Source organism: Parasteatoda tepidariorum, chromosome 2 (genome assembly GCF_043381705.1).
Source record: "Parasteatoda tepidariorum isolate YZ-2023 chromosome 2, CAS_Ptep_4.0, whole genome shotgun sequence".
NCBI lineage: Eukaryota > Metazoa > Arthropoda > Arachnida > Araneae > Theridiidae > Parasteatoda > Parasteatoda tepidariorum.
The window spans coordinates 36,223,238-36,247,635 of NC_092205.1; the positions used below are offsets into that span (position 1 = coordinate 36,223,238).

Consider the following 24,398-nt stretch of genomic DNA (forward strand, 5'->3'; position numbering starts at 1 on the left):
TTGCTGCATCATCATAGAAGATTTTGCCTTTACTAGGTATTTGTCCATCTTACATTAGCGCATAAAAAAATTTGAACGTCTTACATGAAAAACCATACCTACAGTAAACACGTGGTTGCAGAGAAATGTGTTCTGAAAGGGGTTCCGTGGTTCGGAGGGGTTGTGTTCTGTTGTTCGAAAAGGTTCTGAACAATGCCTACTGGTAAATAGGGAAGCTGGATAACGGGGCAAGTGTTGAAAATAATGAAGATCCAGGAAGAAAAGTGAAACGGATTTTATTCTAAATGGCGTAATTCGAAGCTTTTTCCAAAATGCGAGAAATTTGCGAATTTTGAAATTGATTTATAGAATGCGCGAATTTCTCGCGGTAATCATTTTTTAATGCGAGAAAAGAAAAAAATATGCGAGATTCTCGCGTTCTCGCGCTGTAGTGAAAACACTCAAAACGATTACGCAAAGGAAAAAACAAACATATAACAAAATGACCACTAAATAATATAAACAGCATCTACTAATTACCTAATTACCTTAATCAATATTTCGTTATATTCTATTAGGGATGTTCAGAGTTAATACTTAATCTCTCAAGTGCAGATGTTACACGTACTTTATTATTCTCTTCAAATTTTCTTTCTCCAATCACCCACAAAAGACACTAAACTTAGTGATTGATCAGTTGTCTAACACCCAATGGATTAATTGTTGTAATTAAGCTTTATTAACTTAACTTTCAAGCTTCAGTTTCGAGGCAATGATCATTTGGCTTAAAGCACTTCTCACGTTAAATGAGGATTAATTCGTTAAAATAATAGTCTCCATAACCTCAAGAGACAATCACGAATTGCCTTAGGGTAATTACTCTTTTCGCAAATATTTACACAGTTGGTTTAACTGCTTATGTATATTTTAGTTATTTCAGTGTAATTATAAATCATTATTGGCGGGTTTGGAAGAAAGTTTTGTGCAGTTTTTTATCGTTAAAAATGTTTGATGTCACTGAAAATATTATTGTGTACGATCTATATTGTTGAAGATCTGAAAAGGCAATACACATATTAAACCAATCTGCAATAATCATTTAAGAAAATGTCTGAATGCGACAGACACTTTAAAACAAAACAAATTTAAAAAAATTTTAAAATTGACATTATGTAGCCCCCCAACAACTCAGTTGATTTGACAAATAATTATCTACAATATGAGCACAGGAATCATATCTCTCTCAGTATTTCGAGTAATGATATCTTAGAAAGATGGAAAAACCTCTTCGTATTCATTAGAACAGCTTTTTGCTTAAATTCAGTGCATCTAATTGGATTTTATGAGAAAAATATTTAAGTTTCGGCTTTAAGCTCGGTAAAAAATGAACTTAGCTGCGTCACAATAGGAAAATTTGACTACAGTTTGTCTAAAGTAAAAACTCCCGTCGCCATTCGTCTGGATCTACTACGGTGACTATTGTAACGATGTATAACTATTTAAAGTATAGTTTGTCTGACGTATGAACTCACCCGGCCAATGTCTGAGGCCGTCTGCTGATTTAGAAACAAGAATAGTGCATTTCAGAGAGGGTAGCTTTTCTTTACTTTAGGGCTAACATAGTAGACCGAAGAATAAGATTCCCTTTCTTTCGCCGACACAAGCCAAAACCTGTCCTAAACAATAACCCCACACCCCCACTTTAAATAGTTATATCTCGTTACCATAGTCACCTCCACGGGTACAGACAAATGGCTAGGGAAGTTCCTACGTAAGACAAACTATAGGGATGTTTGGTCATTGTATAGGACAGATTTTGGCTCTGGTCGGCGAGACAATGGAATTTTTTTCTTCGGTCTACTGTGATAGCCCTGGAGTAAAGATAAACTACCCTCCCTGAAATGCGATACTCTTCTCTCCATTGCAACAGACTGCCTCTGACTTTGTGGTGAGGGGAGTTCTTACCGTAGACAAACTATAGTTGTCCTTTTGGTGTTGTAAAATGTGAAAATATATCACCAGAGTATATATTTAATGCAATGCTATGTTTTCTACATGAATGCGGTGCATTGGAAGAAGAAATTTAAAAGGTTGCATGAGTCACAAAGGCAAAGAATCATAGTCTTCAGCAACAGTACCGTGAACTAGGATTATTTTGCTCGTTATCATGAAGAAAAGAAAAAGATTGAGTGGTTCACTTAAAATACAGTTACTCATTGGTCTTTGAGACGTCGGTTAAAATTCAGGGCTGTTAGTTGAAATGGTATCGAGACTGACGTTGAAATGTTTCCACTTAGTGATCGTGTAGAAGTGTAAAAAAATTATTTTTTAAGTGACTATTGAACACGCAGTTTAATTACCATAGCAACCTTGATCTGTGAAGCGCATTACAATAGCTAAGTTATTCTTACTACTACTAATTATATACAAAAACAAGTAGAGGTATATGAGTGTGGAATTTTTATACCTTAGTTTTCATGTAATTATTTTTATTTGGGCAATGTTAACTCACTATTCCTAGGAAAATTGGGACTGCTTTGCCTACCTTAAAATTTTTTTTAAAAGAAAATATTAAAATAAAAAGCCATTTTGAATTTAATGCAATTTTTTAAATTTATGTCCCAAAAGGAAATATATTTGAAAAAGCTATTGAGAATTTTATTAAAATATTGCTTCCTATTTATGATTTATTGTAAAAAGATGTCCTTTACCAAGTTGGATAATTTCAAATTTCATAATTTTCGTTTGAAATAGATAGCGATGAAAAAGACAGCCAAAACGCACAAAAGAAAAGATAAAGAATAAAGAAATTAATATTTACTTTGATCATACGAATTAAAAATACATTTTCTACAGTATTTTAACGCATTTTATACTTTTAAGGTATTCACAATACTAAACCGAATACTAACTACAAATAATTTTAATAATAAACTGAATTGCAGTTTTTGTCACTTACATAAATCATTCAGTTTCAGTCTCTCATCTTTAACATGCTTTATTGAGGAAGCATTATGAAATATTCAGCTTGGTTTGTGAAAGTTTACATATTTCAACACAAAAGATAATATTGAAACTGTGCAGTTCTATTTCTTAACGGGAAATGGAAATTTCCATATGACTGTATAATTGAATGAGAATCATCATTTCAGCTACATTTTCTGAATATATCTGTTAGTTAAACGTCAAGTACTTAGAATAATTTTGTATTTAGTTAAGTAGTAATTATTTATTTTTATTTTTCTGCTGCCTATTATGCTGAAATATTCCAAATTTATAATTATGGTGGTTTGGGTCATTTAATGGCTACCGGACAGATTTTAAATGATTACAAAAATTCAAAGAACTTTGACAATGTCGGGGACATCTCTTGATAATAATTGAAACTGAAATTTAAGTATTGGAGGAGGGATTGAAGAATTGAAATATTTAAATTTAGCTGTGTTGTGCATTCGCCTTGACCAAGCTGTTGTTCAAAGACGGCTAGTATATGATAATAACACAAGCTCACCGACTCATTAGGTTTGAAGAAAAAAATGGTCACTCTCTTTGAAGTCTACCGGCCACCAGACTGAAAATTTAAATTTTCAGGTTTAGTGCCACTTCAGCTCAGAAATTCGACTGTTCTACAAAAGATCGGTCCCGCATTAATGCAGCCCTTAAGGTGTTAAGTAATTTAAATGAATGTACCGGTAATTATTGTCAACTGAGCTGTTGTGGGACTACATAATGCCGAATAAAAAGACAAATAAATGTTATTTGTTTTGTTTAAAAGTGCCAGTCAGACATTTTTTGAAAAGGTTATTGCGGGTTGGTTTTATATGCGTATTGCCTTTTCAGATCTTCAACAATATAGATCGTACGCAATAATACTTTCAGTGACATCAAGCATTTTTTTAAAGATAAAAAACTGCACAACACTCTCTTCCAAACCCCCCAGTAATGATTTATATTTGCACTGAAATAACTAAAAGATACATTACCAGTTAAACCAACTGTATAAATATTTGTGAAGAGAGTAATTACCCTAAGGCAATTCATGATAGTCTCTTGAGGTTATGGAGACTATTATTTTAACGAATTAATCCTCATTTAACGTGAGAAGTGCTTTAAGCCAAATGATCATTGCTTCGAAACTGAAGCTTGAAAGTTAAGTTAATAAAGCTTAATTACAACAATTAATCCGTTGGGTGTTAGACAACTGATCAATCACTAAGTTTAGTGTCTTTTGTGGGTGATTGGAGAAAGAAAATTTTAAGAGAATAATAAAGTACATGCAACATCTGCACTTGAGAGATTAAGTATTAACTCTGAAAATCCCTAATAGAATAGAACGAAATATTGATTAAGGTAATTAGGTAATTAGTAGATACTGTTTATATTATTTAGTGGTCATTTTGTTATATGTTTGTTTCTTTCTTTGCGTAATCGTTTTGAAATCTGTGAATCGTTCTGAAATCATTTGAATTCGCTACTCGCTTTATAGATTATGTTTTATGTTTTATTCAGTTTTTTCTTTATATTTTATTTTCTGTTTTAACGTGTTATTTTTACTTATTGTGTACTATATTATTTGTTATAATTTTTGTAAAAATTTTTTGAACGCTCCTCACACTATTGTATTGATATATTTTGCTTTGGCTATATGGATACAAAATTAGAAAGCACTCTTTTTTGAGGATATAATCGTGTGGGCTGATGAAAAGATTATATCTTTTATTTTCCGGATTTTAAAAAAAATTTTATCCTTTTTTTCCGGATTTTTTTAAAATTATTATTATTATTTTCTTTCCCTAGTTGTTTGTTAGTTTTTTCATTATTATTTTTCCTTTTCCCCCTTTTTTCATTTGTCTGTAATTTTCCTTTGTTTTATCTTCATTCTGAACTTATCTTATGAGTTGTATTTACTTGCAGCTTATGCTCTATAAATGAAACTTATTGTTTATCTTAATTTTCTTCGTTTTTTTTTTTTGTATTTTTTTATTTTGTTGTNCATTATTATTATTATTATTAAAAAATTAATATTAAAAAAACCCGTTAAATATTAATGAAAAAAAATTCCGTTACAATAGTTCAAACTGGTTAAAGCATTAATTTGAAATGCTTGTTTATCACTATTTGAAATATCAAAGGGAGCAGTATGTTCCCTTTAATTTTGACCAGATCTGAAGATCTGGTCTGAAAGACAAAAAAGTTATATACGTTGAAAGATTTTGTAAATTTTGTATTATTGCTTTTGAAATGTAAATAAAAGAGTATTTATATATTAGTATAGAAAAGTATTGAGTTTTAAGGTATGATAAAAATTGATAAATTAGATATTATTTAGAGTTCTTCTCTTATTTGTTAGATTTTCTTTGTGTTCTTGTTTTAAGATATAATTTCATTTTTTTTTCTAAAAACTATTAACCATGTCATATAACTTATGATTTTTAAAGATATTAATTTTTCCTTTCAATATTCTTATTAAGAATGAATTTTTTCATAATATTAGCAATGACTCCTACTGATTCGCAAATAACTGACAATACTTATTATTAATAATTATTTGAAAAGATTAAGTAAAGAACATTTTTTAATGGCATGTATTTAATCGAACTTTTGGACAATTACTTTCAAAATGCAATATTTATATCAGCATATTAAAATGTTTTGTTTTCAAATGCTATAAAAATGGATGAAAGAGCTACTTTTGCTGGGAGTTTTCTAAAACTTTAAATAGTTTTTTTTTTTAAATCTAAGCATGTAGTATTCAAAATGCAATGTAATTTCATGACATTAGTTACCCTTCTATGGATTTATTAATTTAACTTTCCTTATAGAAATTAACTTTACGTAATAGCTTTTAAGATATTATGTTGGATTGTATTTTGATTAAAACAATTATAAGAACGGATTTATTTGATCATTAACAGCTTCCCTGATTATCCCGAGTTAACTCGGGTATGTTTATTTTGCAACTATTCATTATCCCGAGTTAACTCGGGTATGTATATTTTGCAACTATTTATCATCCCGAGAAAATTCGGGCGTAGCAGAATTTGTCAGCACGTTTTGTTTCATTACGTTTTTTCTCGGCCAAAAGCGAATAATAATAATAATAATCTGCTGTGATTTGAAGTTTGCCAAATTTTGTTTGGGAGTTTTGCTGTTGGATTGTGGGATTGCTCACGTGTTTCGTGCGATTGCATATACGAGGGTTGCTGAATTTGGAAAGAAAAAAAGAGTAAAAAAAATGGCATATCATTTCATTCGCGTTTGAAAAGTTAGTTTTAAAAACTATTATGCAAAGATATTTTTCTTTTTTCATTTGCCCGAGACTACTCGAGATAGTAAATCGATGGTAAATTAAATGATTTTACACATAAATTTTTTTTTAATATTTCAACTTAAAACTGCGGTTAATATAATAAATTATAAGATTTTTTGTTTTTTTGTTGTTGTTTGCCTGTTTAGGCAGTGGGGGTGCGATTGTTCCTGTTTTTCAGTGGCGCCATCTATGGCCAGGAATTCGACTTCTGTCACGCCATTCACACAACCGCAACCCGTTTATAGGGTGGATCACATTCACACACAAAGGAGAAAGGACATAGAACATAGAGAGAGAGAGAAAGAAACATCCATGCCTTGCCCGGGATTCGAACCCAGGACCTTTCAGATACAAGGACAGTTCCCTGCCCCCTACACAGGCCGGTCGGTATTATAATAAATAATTAATATAATATATTTAATTAGTTAATATAAATAATTAGTTAGCATAAATAATTAATATAATATATTTAATTAGTTAATATAAATAATTAATATAATAAATAATATAATATAATTTTAAGTTTATTTAAATGTTTTAAAAGCATTTTCTAGATTATGATTCAAGATACACTACATTGTATTAACAATACTATTTAGAAAGACAGTTTTCTGTGAATGATTATAATTGTTTTTCATAGGGAGAAGAGATTTATAAATTATTGAGACAGAGATGAGAGAAACAGAAGAGAATGATTTACGTTAACTTCGATCGATAGAATTCCCTTGTTCTCTGAACAAGCTGTGAGGGAAAACGGCAAATACTCTCTTTATTCAATCTTTTTTAGTCGCTTATAGTTAGTTAATATTTTTAAAGAGTAATGAGGATCGGGTATACCTCGTGCAAAACGATGCAGCAAAACGATGTGAAAAAAACACAAATAAAGATAAAGAAATGGAGATACTATAGTTTTCATTCTCTAAAAGCTAGAAAATTTCGCGGTGTCTGAACACAAAATGACAGTAGAACAACAACGGAACAAACACGCGCAAAGTGGTTTAACCAAAAAAGGAAGAAGCAACTAGTAGAGCAATCTTGCTCTTCTCCCCCTACTGGTTAATCCATTTTGAGCATGTTTGTCACGTTGCTGTTCTACTGTCATTTTGTGCTTAGACATGGAGAAAGGCTCTCGTTTATAGAATCGAGACTATAGTATGTTCATTTCTGTGCATTTATTTGTGTTTTAGTTATACTGTTTTGGTTTATTCAGTCAACTCATAGCGTTATTCAGTAAAAGTATAGTTATTATATATCACAAAAAAAAAGTTCTGTAATACAAAACAACGCATTAATTTAAATATGTGATAAAGAAGTGAATCGGAAAATTGCCTACATCAGACTGTTTCTCGCTGAGTTAGACGGCTGTTTGCTACTAATACCTTTCTTATAAGTCAGATTAGAGCTGCTTGTCATCATTTCGTCGCCAATCAGCCTAAGATAATGCCAAGCGTCTGGGGATTTTGTCTCATTTCGCAATTTGTTCTCGCTGAGCAGATACTATCGATTATGATTCGTCTGTTTTTGATAACATTTTCCGTTTTACTCGCATCTAAACATTGTATTCGTGGCCCTCATGGTACAGTTTAATAATCCAATATAGTCAAAAAGGTGTAAATATAGAAAATAATTAGTAGAATGCTTACAAAATATCACGTCTTTAAAGGGCAAATGTATATTTTATACAGTAGATATATTTTTATTTATGGCAACGCGATTGCATTTTCTTTTATCTTGTTACCTTTTAAAGAGCATACAAAATACCTTCCCCCGCACTATGATGAGCATTTATTTTAAATGAAAATAAGCCAAAAAAATGTTTTTCACATGAACTGCAATTTTTTTCCGAAATCTTTATCCTCTAAAATCAGGAAGCTTACCGCCTCCAACAAAACTCAATAGTTTCAATAGGCGAAAAAGACAAAACGAAACAAAAAGCAACTCAGCGGTCTCATGCGATTGGACAATCTAGCGATCTTTCTGACCAATGAAATGTTCGCAAAATGAACGTCTTGGGAAAGCGGGGGTAGAGTGGAGGTTATAAAGCGCACGGAATCCAGTATTTAGATCCTTAAATTTCCTCTATTTCCAAATCCAGAGAAGAATATTTTTGGTTCGTCTGTAAAGTTTACTCTCCGAAGTCATCTTATCTCTCTATCGATCTCGTAAGGTAAGTTGAATTAAAATATCTTTTAAATATATCTTTAATAATTTTGATTTTTTATTAATAGGACATGTGATTTTCATTAATTTCATTTATCATTTAAATTATGCACTTTAAAATTTAACTTATGTTTTAAGTTCGAAATATATAGTATTTTTAAGTTTTGTAACTCGATTGAGAAAAATACAACAGTGATATGAGTGATATATCTTATAAACATTTGTTTTGAACAGTTTTATATAATAGCAGAAAAAAATGAAAAATGTGTTTTTCCATTTTAGATATTGAAGCATATTTCCGTATTAATGATAAATGTGATGATATTTTTGGAATGATGTAGTTTTTATGAGTATCGTAATCAGACGTTAGATATTTTCATATAGAAAAAAAATAGACTATGGAGTCTTGCAAAATAAAAATTAATATTTAAGCTTTTTATACACAACACAAAAATGAGCTAAATTAGTTTCAATGGTTTTATTTTAGATACCGAAATATATTTCCGTATTAATGAAAAATATGATGATATTTTCGAAATGATGTAGCTTTTATCAGTATTGTAATCAGACATTAGATATTTTTATTAAAAAAATAGGCAATAGAGTCTTTCAGAATAAAAATTAATATTTAAGCTATTTTATACACAACCCATAAATGAACTAAATTACATTTAATCGTTTTATTAAAGTTATACTATGCAAGTCTAATTATATTTGATCATGAAATATCGGTGCATTATATATAATGAATTACTCTGTATCAATTTACCTTTGCAAATTACTCATTTAAAAAACTATTTTCCACGTATTTTTTTTATATAAATGACTTTTTATTAATAAATAATAAATTCAATTACGCTCAGAAAAAAATTAGCAATGGGAAAATTAAAAATAATCTTTCAAGAGAACATCAAAAAATATAACACAGCAAACACTTTTAAAACATACCATAAAGCTGCAAATTTAAAGATTGCAGTACACTATTTGCGTTGGATTCATTAATCGCATTTCATTGTACAATGGATTCTATTTCATCTTCATTTGCTGCATGTCGCAAAAAATCGTTTTTATCCCCATTCAGAGAATTCGAAATTCCACAGTTTTAAAAATGTTTTACTGTAACATTTCAGCCCACATTTTGCTACTTGTTTAGATTTTTTTGACAGATGACTTCTATAGGAATAGTAATCAGCTTAGCAGTTGACTTACACTCCCTACTTACAGGAAATTTGCAATCTCGTAATCAAAAATAGGACATTGACTTATACTCCCTACTTACAAGAAATTTGTTATCTCGTAATCAAAAATAGGATATTGACTTATACTCCCTACTTACAAGAAATTTGCTGTCTCGTAATCAAAAATAGGACATTGGCTTATACTCCCTACTTACAAGAAAATTGCTATCTCGTAATCAAAAATAGGACATTCACTTATACTCCCTACTTACAAGAAATTTGCTATCTCGTAATCAAAAATAGGACACTGACTTATACAGCGGTCAAATTTATACACCAAAATTAACAATAATTACAATAAAATATTGCAAAGCGCGTTTGAAGAACAAAAACTATCCGGAATTTTAAAATATTAATGAACTTTAAAAGTAAAGATATACATACAATTAAATAGTACAATAAGCAAAAAAAAAATTTTGAATATTTTTTGATATCATGATCGGATCATAATAGTTTGAGAGGGTGACCACTAATATGCTAATTAATTCGTGCAAACGATATTTTAAGTCACGAAATTAGATCCAAAAACGTGCTTTCTCTAAATAAGTATGACGAATTCGGATTTCTGACCCCCAAAATATAGGGGATAACCCCAATCTGGGATATATGGTCTTCCTAGTTTGATCAGGAGAGCGATCAAAAGTATGGATCCCTTAATGTTAATTTCACATTTCATACATAAATAAATTTTTGTACACAATTTCGTTTATTCAAAAGTAATTCCATGCAAATAAATAACTTTTAGTAAATATTTTTTTAAAATTAATTTTGGTTAATAATAATCGAAAAAAATCGAATTGTAAGGTTAATCCGCTTAAAGAATCTTTTTAAAGAATGTAATTTTATATGACAAAATCAAAAAATTTCATCGAGATCGGTCGAATAGTTCCTGAGAAATCAAATTTTAAATAAGTTATATATTTATAGTTAAAAAATCATTATTATCATAAACCAAAAGTTATTCATGGTAATCCGTTTATTTTTTGTTTGCTGTACGTAATTGTAGGAAAAAAAAACAATTAAGCCTCTAACGCTAGAGTCAAAAATAACTTTTTTTACTTACTGTAATTAACTATCGACTTTCGAGAATTTTTCTTTAAACTATCGATGCAAATTTCTGCAGCCTAAATAAAGAAAAATTATGTTTTATTTTTTAAAAAAAAATTAATTGTATGAAATTAAAGTAAAAAAAGTAATAAAAGTTATTTTTTTAAAGAGACTTTTGAATGCTCGTTTGCTATAGTTTTGTTAATTAATAATTTTCATTATCAAATCATTATTCAGTTATCAAGTTTGTATATTTAAGGAAGATACAATCACCTAATGGTATGTGTTTTGGTTACTTTGCCAATTAAATTTGCAAGTAAAGATTTAAATTTTTTTCTAAAAGTATGGCATAGCGCTCAAATTTTTAATTAGCTTTTTTTATTTCTTCGTAATTTTGTACATTTCTCTTCCATAAAATGTTTTTAGTAACAGATTAACAAAATTAACGCTTGTGAAGCTATAAGTAGAAATTCTTGATTATTTTTAGAAATAGATTTAAAAGAAAAATTCGGAAAAAGAAATTAATTAAAGGAGTTTATTTTAAAAAATACATTTGTAATATTTTTAGAAATTTTTTATTATTAACTAAAGCGTTTAAAAACTTTTTATAAGTTTTTCACACATTTTTGTTAGATTGAAATTGTTTGAAATGTTTATTAGCGTAAAATTGTAATCTATCGTAATTGCAAATAAAAATAATGGGCAATAAATATGAAATGCAGTGAAATAAAAGTTTTCTATTTATAGAAATGGCTAAGAAAAGTTGCCTATAACAAAGATTTTCCTTTTTTCAAATCTAAAAATAATGTGAACTTTGATAACTTTTTGAGGACAGAAATTTTTTAACTACACTTTTGTTGCATTCCATATTTGAATGTAATAAATACATTAAAAGAAAGACATTACTCTCTGATAGTCAATAAAATTTGAAAAATATTTTCACGTTGGTAAAAAACTTTTGTATAAAATTTTATAGAAAATTTTATACATAATTATAATCTACCTGACATACAATTAAAATTATTTTGTTGCACCTGTTTAGTACCTTTTAAAGAGAGAATTCTAATTATACGGAAAAATAACACAATTGCTTGTTTTATTATATAAGAGGTTCTACGAGTAAAACTGTCTAAATAAAATTTTTAAAAACTAGAAAAAAAGCCTATCATAGAGATAATAGTTCTTTTTTAGTGTTTAAAAATTGTAAAAATGGTTGAAAGAAGAAAGAATTTTTTACCAGTAAAAATAAGATTTAAAATTTCCTAAAAATTAGAAACAAATTATGTGTCAAGAATAGTTACGTTGTAGTGTAAATAATATGATTTAAAATTTCAGAAGTGCGAAATGTACATAATAAGTAAAACCGATATAAGGAAATTATAAGTTAAAATATTACATTAAATAACAAATATTACATTTTAAATATTACATTTTATTAATATTTTAAATATTACATTTTGTTAAAATATTACATTTTCTGATAACAACATAAATAGTAAGAATACGAAAAACTAAAAATGCAATGCAATTTTGCCAAATAACAGGGATGGTGATCAGCAAACGAAGACAACAAAATGAAACAATCAAATCATAAACATCAAATGGTTCAAAAGTGTGTAAGGTGTCGGGTTCGATTCTAAGTAATAAGTGCAAAATGTAAATCTAATGACTAATATCTGAGATCTCGATTGGAGAAGATTGAGAAATACAACTTTACGTAAAACTCACAAAAAAAAAAAAAAAAAAAAAAAAAAAAAAAAAAATAACAGTTCTGGTAAAATGACCGTTCTTAAGGTAACGGTTTATTGTTAATTCTAGTTTTCAAAAATATAGTTCCTATTACCATATATTTAGCAAAAAATACAAAACATAAAAGTAGATTTAACTGAATTAATGATTTTTATGAGATTCTCTAAGATATCATAATAAAATTACCGCATTTTACAGCATTTATCAAATTTTATGACATATTATAAAACCATATTTTATTGTTAATTTTTTTCACAAAATCATTACCAAAGCGCTTCGGTTTAGTATACATGGTAGTCTTGACCATATTTTTATCCGAAATACCATACTTTTATTTAAAGTATGATTGGAGTTTAGTGAAGAGTATGTGTTGCTTATGACGCAGCTATGCTTTCATGACTGAAATTTGCATGGATTATAAATTTTGAAAACAAATTTTAATACATTATCTTATACATTATGAACTTCTTGAAAATTCTGAAGAAAGGAAAACTATATTTTCGGAGACATTCAAGGCGATGTTTCTTTTTAATGACTTTTGAAAAGATGTGATTTCCTTCAGAAATGATACAAAGTTATGCAAAATTTATAAAAAACTAGAAAAAAATTAAAAACCTAACTTTTTTTAAATTTAAATCGAAATTGAAATATCCAGAAAGAAGCTTTAAATGTTTAAGAATCGTGTTACATCAAAAATTTATATTATGTTATCTCAAGAATATTCGAAAAAAAGACCGTTATTACAATTAGTCGTTGGAACGATTTATCGAGAGAAAAATTCGACAAAGGCACACGTCATTGCTTTTTATTTATTTATTTTTTTTCTTTTTAAAGCTAAATTTATATTATTATAAGCTAAACGAAATCTTTAACTTGAGGCAGATTTACCAATATCTGACTTACATAAAAAGTTTAAACACTTATATACTTTGACATATCTATTTCTAGGATAATAAGTCAAATCGGTAATGCGCCAAATTGTACGCACGACAAATTAAGGCAGCAACGAATTGCTCAGTCGACGAATCGCCCAACAATGAATTGACGTACACTGTAAAAAATTCCGGATCTAATTACGGTACAAAATACCAGGTATACTCTTTGGGTGCTTCATCGGTAAAATCCATTTTTATCCTAAAATATTATACTGTTGTTTTTATCGTAATATTTATTTATTTGATTCAGTGATTTTGTGGTAATTATTACTATAAAATTTACGGTATACCAGATTTTCTGTTCTGTAACATGTTCCGGTAAATTTACGATAAAGAATACCAGCATCCTTCGTGCCGGTACTTATGACCGTAATTTGATCCGAGTTTTTTTACAGTGTTGGAGACAGTTTCGCCGAAGTTAAAAATTCCCAAAACTTTCTTTGCTTTTGACGAAACCGTCTCCTGGTATATGTTCCGAGCAAAAATTTCGTCAAAGTGACAAAATAATTATCGTCCTTCTTCGAGGAAATTAATTTCGTCAAAATTAAAGAAATATTTCAGCATTCTATTTTTTTCCAAAAAAGAAAAGAAAAAAAAACGTTGTTGTGCCTAATGTAACTAACTTTTCTAAGAATCACTTTATCGTGAACTCCACATAGTTTTCATATATTTTCTGCTATACTTCTGTCAGTGTTCAAATTTTCGGAAACATTTCTTCTAAAATTAATTGTTTCTTATTGCAACTAATATTTATCAAGATTTGTTCAAAACAATATTTTTCTTCAACTTTATTTTTTTTTCTCTAAAAAAATGCAAATCATGAATGTAAAGCAATTTTTTCAATGATTTATTCCCAAATTCGAAAATATATTAGTTTTAATTCCAAATAAATGCACCTTTTATTCCTTAAGAATTCTAATGTAGATTAATAGAGTCTAAAAGGTTGAAATTAAATAGAATTTTATTCAGTAGTAAAACTTAATAGATTGTTTAGAAGCAAAATTAAAATGAGAATTTGGTCTCAATTCAAAACGAATTTTTAATTAACTTATTTGTCAAATTGCATCGTGAGATCAGTGACAACTTAGCAAGGAATATGAGTTATTTTTAGTTTGTATTTGAAACTGTCTGATTCTTTCCTTTTATTTAACAAAACTTCAGTTCAAGTTTGACGAAGGCTAAGGAGAAAAATTAAATGACATTTAATCATGGTACTCAAGATATTAGTGATGTAATTTTTAAATATATTACATTAAGTTTCAAAGAGCGCAATAAAAATAAATTAAAAAAGTGTTTCATTTTTATTTAAAAAAAAAACAGTTTTTAGCTCAGTTTCTTAACAAAACTATTGTTTTCCACTCATAGGACAATAATTATTTTTTAAAAGAGCAGTATTTAATTTTTAACATTAAATAGTATTTTGATCAATTTTATTCATTCAGTTACTTTTATTCATATTTTAATGGAAACTCAAACTTTTTCAATTATATTTAAAACACACAACTAGATTTTTTTTTCTTCGAAAAACAATGATGGTGGTTCTCTTTTTGAGAATAAATCTTAAAAAAGGGGCTTTTTTAGCCTTAGTGCCTTTTTGAAGACGCCAAAGATGCTTTGTGCCTTGCTTTGTGCCTTTTCAAAGTTTTAATACCAAATAGGTGCAGAGTTTTAAAACAATATAAAATATTGTTTTAGAACATAAATATTGAAGCAAAAATTTTTCAATAATTAATTAATAAGTTGTTTAATTAGTTGCTTAATAAAATAGTCATATCACTGAGAATATTTAAGAGAGATATGTAATGAAAATAAAAATAATAATAAAAAAAGCGTGTGTGATTTCTTTTCCAAAGCACTTTTACATTACTCTCTTTTTTAAGGGAATAAGTTTGGGATAAGTTGATAATGAGGGAATTGATTTTCTTTCTATATATAAATTGGAATCATGGAATATCAGGAAATGTATTTTTGGAGTTCCCAATAAATAGAAATTGCTAAAATAAGTCTTCCGTATTAAGCGATACATTGCTAACAAGGAAACTTAACGAACCCATGAGTTTTGTTACTTTAAAAAACGTGACCTAAATATTACCAAAAATAAAACACTTTTCATTAAACTGACCGACGTAAAAAGATATTAGCAAAAAAAAAAACTGATTTTTGAAAACTAATGCCGCCAACATGCATTAATTATTTGCGAATAAATTTCAATGGCCGTTTCCAGTGGTTTGGTAAATATTAATAGTGATTTTTATCGCAAAAATTAGCACCTATTTTATAATTAATAATATTTTACTTTAGATATACTTAATCAGAATAATACAATTCTTTCCAAAATAATGCTAAATATAAATAAATATTCACTACTTACATTTATTCCAAGCTGCATTTTACAGTTGGATGGAGAAGTTTTTCAGAGAGAAGAGGAGTATTATAAGTAGCCCGAGAATCTAAGTTACGTATACTCTTTCCGCAGCTCTCTTCTGAGAAGTACTAAAGCAGCAATACAAAAAAATAATGTGTCATAAAGTTTTGAATTGTAAGAAAGAAAATTTTATATATTCCACGCTTTTAAAAATGTNAGGTATATTTTCATACTCTAGAAATAATTCATATGTTCAAAACAACGTTTGCCGGGTCAGCTAGTATATATATATATATATATATATAATAGTTAATTTTAAAATCGGTTGATGTCTTCCAATCCCGCAAACACACCCAAAATTTATAAAAAAATGACATTGTGAAATTTCTCGAAATTTTTTATTCCACTTAAAACTGTACAACCATCGTGCTATTATTTTTTTGTACTTCTTTTATAGCTTTTAAATTTGAAATAAGTTATAATATCATTGGAAAGTCAATACACACTGATCACCCAATACTTTTGAAAAAAAAAACAAAAAAAACAACGAGAACTATCGAAATTTTCTGCAAGTTTATTGCAAGTTTGAAATGACGAGATTCTCGTACGTCATACGTCAAGTTTCTTATTCGCAGCGAGATGATGATGTAATTTATCAAAGAATAATTTTATTAGACAGGCTTTTGAAAGTCCCACAATAGACTCCCAATATATTTTTCTTCTGAAAAAACGACCAAAAGACGAATGTTTTCTCTGATAATAACAATAATGATTTAAATTCTTAGTTGAAACAAACAGGAGCTAGACCAGTAGAGGAGTAAATAAGCTTATTTTGGAGCATTTATTTCTGCAGTGTTAATTTGCAGAGCAGTTCAACTAACTATTGTTGTAGTATCTTGAAGTTAAAAAAAAGTATAGAAGGAGTTGAGAAGACCACGTTGAGAACAAAAGTACCAGAATATGATGACATTTACAATGTTTCTGGCTCTTTGGGAACACCAAAAAGTTTGGTAATTTTTACCAAGGAGCTTTGGTTACGATTTTGGTGAAATTATCAATAAGACATGAAGTTTCATGATATGTGAGTAAATATGGTAAATGTGATAAACTTTAGCAATTTTGTCATACCTTAGAGCAAGGCAAAAGAAAACCAATTATTTGGATCAATTTATTTTCTCGGTTTTGAAATTTTTAGTAAATGTTTGGTAATAAGCCTTATATTTTTTCAAAACCAGAATTACCATATGAACGGAAAATTTACCAGATGTATCGTTTAAACACCATTTATTTTGGTTTTATTAACGAAAATTTCGTTGTTTTTTTTACGAAACATGTTGCTACCATACAGTACGGAAATTTTGAAAGAATTTTTTTTTCTCCTTGCAAGATAAAGACAAAGATTCATTCAAGCAGAAGCCGGGCGTGCTTAAAATAAAAGTTTTTTCTATCTTAAGGCCAATTTAACACATCTCTCTTTCTTTGGAATTTTTCTTTATTCTCACCAATTGCGAATTGGGAAAATGCAAGAAAATTTAAGTGATATAATATCAAAATTAACTTATCTATTTCCAGTAGCGTAGGAAATTACTCTTGGAAGCTATTTCAGTTTCTTTAATTACATATTTTAGCTTCAGAGGTACATTGTTTTGTTTTTGGAATTTTTCGACACCCATGCTTCTAAATGCATTCCTAATCGTTCACAATCATTCCTTATCATTTTCAATGATATAATGTTACTTTTGAAGTAGATCGTCAAATACAGGTTTGAGAACTAACAAGAATGCACGTGTGACCTGTATAGGTTAGAATAGTTTTCGCTAAGGAAAGTTAAGGAACCCATGCATTGGCTATTAATTGCTTTAATTTATTGCCAAAACACTTTTTCTAAGCCTTACGCATTTAAATGTGTTGACAGAAAAGAAAGTGCGATAAATAATAACTAATTTTAATAACATGAAATCATTTAGTAGCTATGTAACGGTTTTCGAATTACATGCTAATGTGAAGGCAGATGTAGAGGTAAGCTCTAAAAATAGATTTTATTCGGCACTCATTTCAAGGTTGTGGTATAAAAAAGATTACCAATTATATTAATGATTTTTATATATTGAGAAAAGGATTAACTAAGATAATAAATGTTAAAATATATATATGAAGAAAGAAATTAACTACCGATATATCATACAGCATAATTGAAGTACTTGTAGTATGTAGTGGTATTCTTGAATAAGTTAAATAAGAACTGAATCTAGTAGCTTATTAAAATAAAAGACCTTTACCGTCTTTAATAAGTAGGCATGATAAATTTTTCAAAAACTCCTACATTAAGTTTCGCTTTACTGCATTTTCGTTTACATTAGAGCTGAAAATCAAGCAAATTTTTTTCTTTTAAAATAAGAGAAGGGAAAGATAAAAAATCAGTATTAAATTTTCAGATCATTAAAAACTGTTCAGCATTCAAATGTGAAAGAGTAAAAGAAACGTGTCTAAAAACGGAAACAAAGATTAATACGAGTTTAGAAAGAATTTATCATTAAATAAAATAGCATTCTGATATATAGATAATTTTGCAGAACTCGGAGAAAGCAAATAGAAATCCGAGATTTATTTTGTGAGATGGAAAATATCAACCCTTGAGAATAACTTTAGATTTTTATTTTAAAAGAAATCCTAAGATAAAAATTTCCAACCCTTTATATAGAGCTTATGAAACAATGATTATTTTTAATAATAGAAGAGGCATTTTGAACAGTAGACTCTTTTAAAAATAAGATTCCAAAATAGTTTAGTTGGAGCTTTTTTTTTTAAATTTTTAAACAATGTTTTTCGTTTGGAATATAATTTCAATAATTAATAAATTGTTTGTTTCATTATTTTTTCTACAAATGAAAAAAATGGTACATGTAATTTTTAAGTGTTAAACGTTTTCCTGAAAAAATCATTTTAAATGTTGCCTTAACAGCAATTTTCAGAGAAAAATATGCAATAAATATTTATTTTTCATTTTTTCAAATGATATTGATAGATACAAAGTAATGCAATTTGATAAGAAAGGAGCCTTTGTCATCAAAGGCAGTAAACAAAAGCTACATTTTGTTTACCCTTTTTTTCATGCTGCCTTTTGACAGAGAAAACGTTCTTTGCGAATTAATTATTTTGATAATTAATAATTTTATGCGAATATTTTAAACTTGGCTATTTTCAACTGGTCTGCGTTATGGAATTTCAAAAAAAATTATTTTTAAATCATAGTTATTAAAGAACGATTCTGTTAATTTCAATAGAACTTCAATTAAAATTATTCAGTTTGAAATGTTTCAAAATTTTGTATACCTGGCATTATGAAACCTTTCAAACCAATATTAAATATTACAATTAAAAATAACAATACTAATAATAAATAATTAGTGGTTGGTTGATTGAAGTTTATTGCTACAAGAGTCAGAAATAGTTTATAAAATAAATGTTAAAATAAAATAAATGTTCCTCAAAGTTTCGAACGCTCTTCCTGTGTAAAAAAGTAAATAATTTTTTGTCTGATTCTACGACTATCACAAACGAATAATAGTTAACACAAATTAATTAGTAGATTCGTGGAACATTTTGAGCCAGTAAGATTGGGGCATTTTAAACGTAAAAAAATCAGGAATTAGCACAAAAGTTATGCAAGATATCTTTTTTTTCTGGCACAGTACACTATGCAGAACGCAAAACAAAAATATGGCATTTAAAACATTTTTAATTTAGTTATCGGATTTCCATGCAATTCATGGCACGAAGTTCTAACAATAAATGTTAAAATTTCGTATTTGCTAATTAATTTGTGGAGAGTATATATTAAGTTGAGAAATCAATAAAACAAACAATAAAAACTTGCTTTATCTGAATAAAATTTGTGAATCGGGGTTTGGGAAATCTGGTAAATATGTACCCAATAGTTGCTTGGTTTTTTTAATGCTTAGTTTTTTGAATGTTAATTTCAATTTTGTGTATTTCTCCTTATCTTTAAAACCTTTAAAGTGTTGGTCTTTGCACACAATTATGAGACTGGTTTATCCAAAGACAATTTTATACAAGTTTATGAAAAACCATAATTTTCTACTGTTTTTTATTATTTTCTGAAGATTTCATTTCAATAATGGTAGGAGATTTTTTTTCAATTGGAAAATTTTTATTTTAATCCTAGCCTTATTTTTAAGTATGTAATTTTAAATGAATCGTCGAATAGTTCTTGATAAATTAAAATTTAAGTATACTACTTTTTTGAGTTTCTTTTCTTATGAACTTTACGGCTAATTCAATCAAATTTCGTATTTTTCTTGTTTAATTTAAAATTACATAGTGTGAAATGCACTTAAAATCTGTATGTTCTACTTTTAAAAAATGTAAAAACATTTTTAATTTACATAATAAATAATTTCAGAAAATTATGTTTTGCATGAAGATATCTTGAATTGAAATTGAAGCTTTGTGCCATTTAAATAGTTGTAGTGATAACTGAAATAGGCAAAACATTAAAGTAACATTAAGCGGCTAACGCATTCAACTACTTTTTTTTTTAACAAAACAAAACAATTTGCTCCTTATTATCCAGATTGCAAATGCCCTCCATAGGCTAAAAATCAAAAATTCAAATCCGCTTTGAAAAAAAAACTATATATGTTCTGAGAATGTGATTTCGAATTTTAAAAAAATCATCTGTGGTTAATAAATTTTAAGTTTAACCATTGAACTAGTTAGAAAAAATTTATTCGATCTCTAAATCGAAAGATAATAAACTATTCCATTTTTAAAAAAAGATAAAAAAAGATGATTATAAAAAATAATGTCAATATAAACATTGATTCTTTTAATAAATTTTACAACGATTGTGATTTAATACATTTTTTTTTTATCTCACTGTACATACTTTAACCCTCCTTTATCGTGCTACATATAAAAAAAACTAAAATCCTAGATCGTACAATATATTTTAAAACTATTTTTTAAATTATCCCTAACTTTCTCTACTCATAAGTAGAAAAAAAAATCATCCCAATTTGAATCCGTTTTGATTTTTTCTAAGTTACATGAATGCAGTTTTCGTTTTAGGAGAGATTTTTTAAAAAATAATTTTCTTCACAAAATGGTGGTGTTTTATAAAAAAAATTTAAAAAACAACATAAAAGTAGTATTTTCGTGGATGACTCAAAATCAGTTATCCCAATTGAAAAATCCCATTTAGAAAAAACGCGTTTTAAGTCTCATGATAACTATCCTAGGTAAATATATAAAATTTGGTTGGTTGGTTGGTTCTAATGCCACTTCCCACACGGGCAAGACTGCTTGGTGAAACCGAGCAAATTTAAGGCAGAGTGTGCGATTCTTGTCTCTCAGTGGCGCCATCTATGGCCAAGAATTCGACTTCTACCACATCATGCGTCACACCTGTTTATAAGGCGGATCCATTCATTCATCTACCGATCGTAATTTTGACCTGAATCAGAGAACGATCGATCTCCAATCCAGTACCCCCAGAGGTATTGATTTGTTTTGGGAACATGGAGGACTTTGCAAATCGACGGAATTTTAACATGCATCAGTCACCAACTACACGGGGAGTCCTATATAAAATTTTGAAAATAACTATAGGGCATCAATACCAGGTCCATAAGATGCTTCTTCTCCATCATTTTCAGTAGTCTCAAGCTCTAGTCTAGGTCTTTTTCTTGTCAATCTACGTTCATGTGATTCTTCATATGTTTTTAGAGTCACAGTTCTGTAGTCATATTCATTTTGAGAATACTTTTTGACTGCCGATCCTACATTTATTTTTCAATTATCCCAAAATTATCAATAACTTTTAGCCATCAATAAAAATTCACTTCAACCTTCAATAAAAATTATTATTGCTATATAGGTTGCAATTTCAACTACTTAGATTGAAAGTACCATTGATTCTTCTTCTTACATAATTTAAACAAATTAATTCAATAAAATAGTGAAAATGATAGTATTTTACCGAAATGTTTCGATGAAAAAATTCATTAATCAATTGATAACACAAGTTCACTTGTTCAGACGTGTCACATCTCGTCCTGAAGCGTGTGCTGCGCAGGACGCAATTCAACTACTTGCAATTTCAACTATTTATATTGAAAGTACCATTAATTCTTCTTCTTGCATAATTTAAACAAATTAATTCAATAAAATAGTGAAAATGATAGTATTTTACCGAAATGTTTTGATGAGCAAATACATTAATCAACTGATTGACTTGTTTATACATTTTACTTCACAACTGAGTTCACTTGTTTATGCATGTCACAGCACGTCCTGCGGCGCTTGCTGTGCTCAACACATTATGCTGTAACTTCAAAGTTTTTACAAAAATCAGTTCAATATTTTGAAACAATAATCTTAAAATGATAAGCTATCAAAAATGCAGTATTTTTTTTTACCATCTCTTAAACATCCCCGTTAAGCATTTCTCTTCGAATTTGCAAATTTTTATACCTTTCTTAGGGTAATTATTTTGCGTTGTGAGAATGAAGGGCGTGTGCCGGAAATTTTTTTTACAAGAATGGCCATTGTGACGGTTGATACTTTTTTTAAAATGAGATACCCAAAAAACGTAAATTTTATTGTTAAGGTTGTTGATAGGTAATATTTTTGAATCTGTTTAATAGATACGCATTCAAATTTAGCTAATTTTCTGTGCATGCAAACTAACTATGATCATTTTATCTAACTTGGTTGGAAGCTTTGAACTAACTTAATTTTTTTTTTATTAACAAAAGTCACTGAAAAAATATTAAAAAATATAAGTTGATAATTAAGAGCAAGTTTATAAATTTACCACAAGACATATGACACGATAGCATTTACTTACCATTTGTATACACCTTTGTAACTTTGATGAAAACGAAAAAAACTCTATGCAGCCGAACAAGAAACCAATTATTTTTTTTAATTCTGTTATAGTGTCCTTTTACTTTTACATTATCACGGTAATTTATGGCTATTGCTATGATTAATGAAGCAGGAGAGTAAAAAAGTATTAAAATTAAATTAATGAACATGTTGAATTAAAAAGAGGTTTAGATTAAAAAAACAATAAAAAATGTTCCATAGCAAAATTTGATTTATTACTTTATTTTCCAGAAATATTTTAAGGAAAAATTCGAAAACATCTTTTCATATAATACTACTATGCTTCTTAGAGGAAAAGACAATAGTATCTAAACATTATTTTAACCAAAGTCTCGTTTTCTTTTAAATGAAAATCTTTTTAAAGTTTTTTCATTAAAAGAAATTGAAAAATATTTTCCGTAATAAATTATATTATGCTTAACCTGCACTTTTAGATAGAGATATTTTTCAAAATGATCAATTAATGAAATAATATTAAGTGTTATATGATTACTTTAAAATAGTTTTAAAAACTTATTTTAATTGCGATATTAATTAAACAATTAACTTAATTAAATTCGGTTTTTTAATCTCAGTAGTTTTATTCAATCAGTAATTTAATTTCAGCTTCCTCTTTTCAGTGTTTGTTAAATATATTTCATTAAATTTTAAGTTTATTTTTACTATGAAAAAAACAAGAAACCTTGAAATCAAAAAAATCTAAAAACTCCATATTATATTAAGAGACAGAAAGGCAAGTAATGTTAAATTGAATTAATCTTTCGAATCGGAAGCACAAGTTAAGAATTATTAAATTAAAACTTTAAAACTATTTACTTAAAGACACGTAATACAATCTTTTGAATTAATTTTAAATTAATAATAGTGTCCGATTAAATAGTTTATATTTGATTAGAGAGATTAGTTTTTATTTAATTTAATTTTCAAAATACGTGTAAATATCTGTATAGATTGCATACGGGCATGTTGTAAAAACTTTTATATTAATGTACATAATGCGTGCACATACATTACTTAGATAATATTTACCACTATAATATATGTGTGCACGTTCCTTATATATGTTGACATCTCACTGATTTACATGAATATATTTACAACTATAAGGAACTTCGGTTCGTTTCTTTTCCAAGTCTTTTAAATTGTCAATATTCGCGCTGATGCAGATATTCGAAAGAACATTCTTTTGAAAATGTGAGAATATTCTGATTCTTAATTTAAAATTTATGATTCATGGTGTACGCCTTGATTTCATCATTCATTCCTAATGAATGATTCGAAGGCAACAAAAGCCAAAGCATGCATTTCAATACTACAATTTAGATGTAAAGGCAAAGGATTTTTCGTGATCATCCGGCCTCTGCACCCTGTTCCTTAACCACCTAAATCCCAAACCAAACCTTGGTAGGTGAAGACTTTACTCACCACGCTGACAGGATGGCAATATATGCATATCCAACAAATGAAGGGGTAATACTTTATGTTATGTAGACTAAACCAAAAAACAACGTGAATGACACCCACACAAAATTACAAGAATTCTCTCACTATAGTTTCAGTTTAAAAATAAAATTATTGTTGATTTTTTAGGCGCTTAGACACTGTGGAAGGCTTTTGTTTACAGAACTGGAACTATAGGCTATAGTATGACAATTCTTATACTTTCATTTGTGTTTATTCAGATTCCTTTTTGCTTCAATATA

The 24,398-nt window shown here is 28.2% G+C and overlaps 1 long non-coding RNA gene across 1 annotated transcript in view; it reads right to left on the bottom strand.

Moving 5' to 3' along the window:
• Positions 1 to 24,398, bottom strand: part of LOC139424980 (uncharacterized) — a 197,917-nt gene that overhangs the window by 29,263 nt on the left and 144,256 nt on the right. Inside the window, exon 2 of the long non-coding RNA XR_011636128.1 lies at positions 15,790 to 15,911. This is a non-coding gene — a long non-coding RNA (uncharacterized lncRNA). The remainder of the gene's footprint in view (positions 1 to 15,789; positions 15,912 to 24,398) is intronic.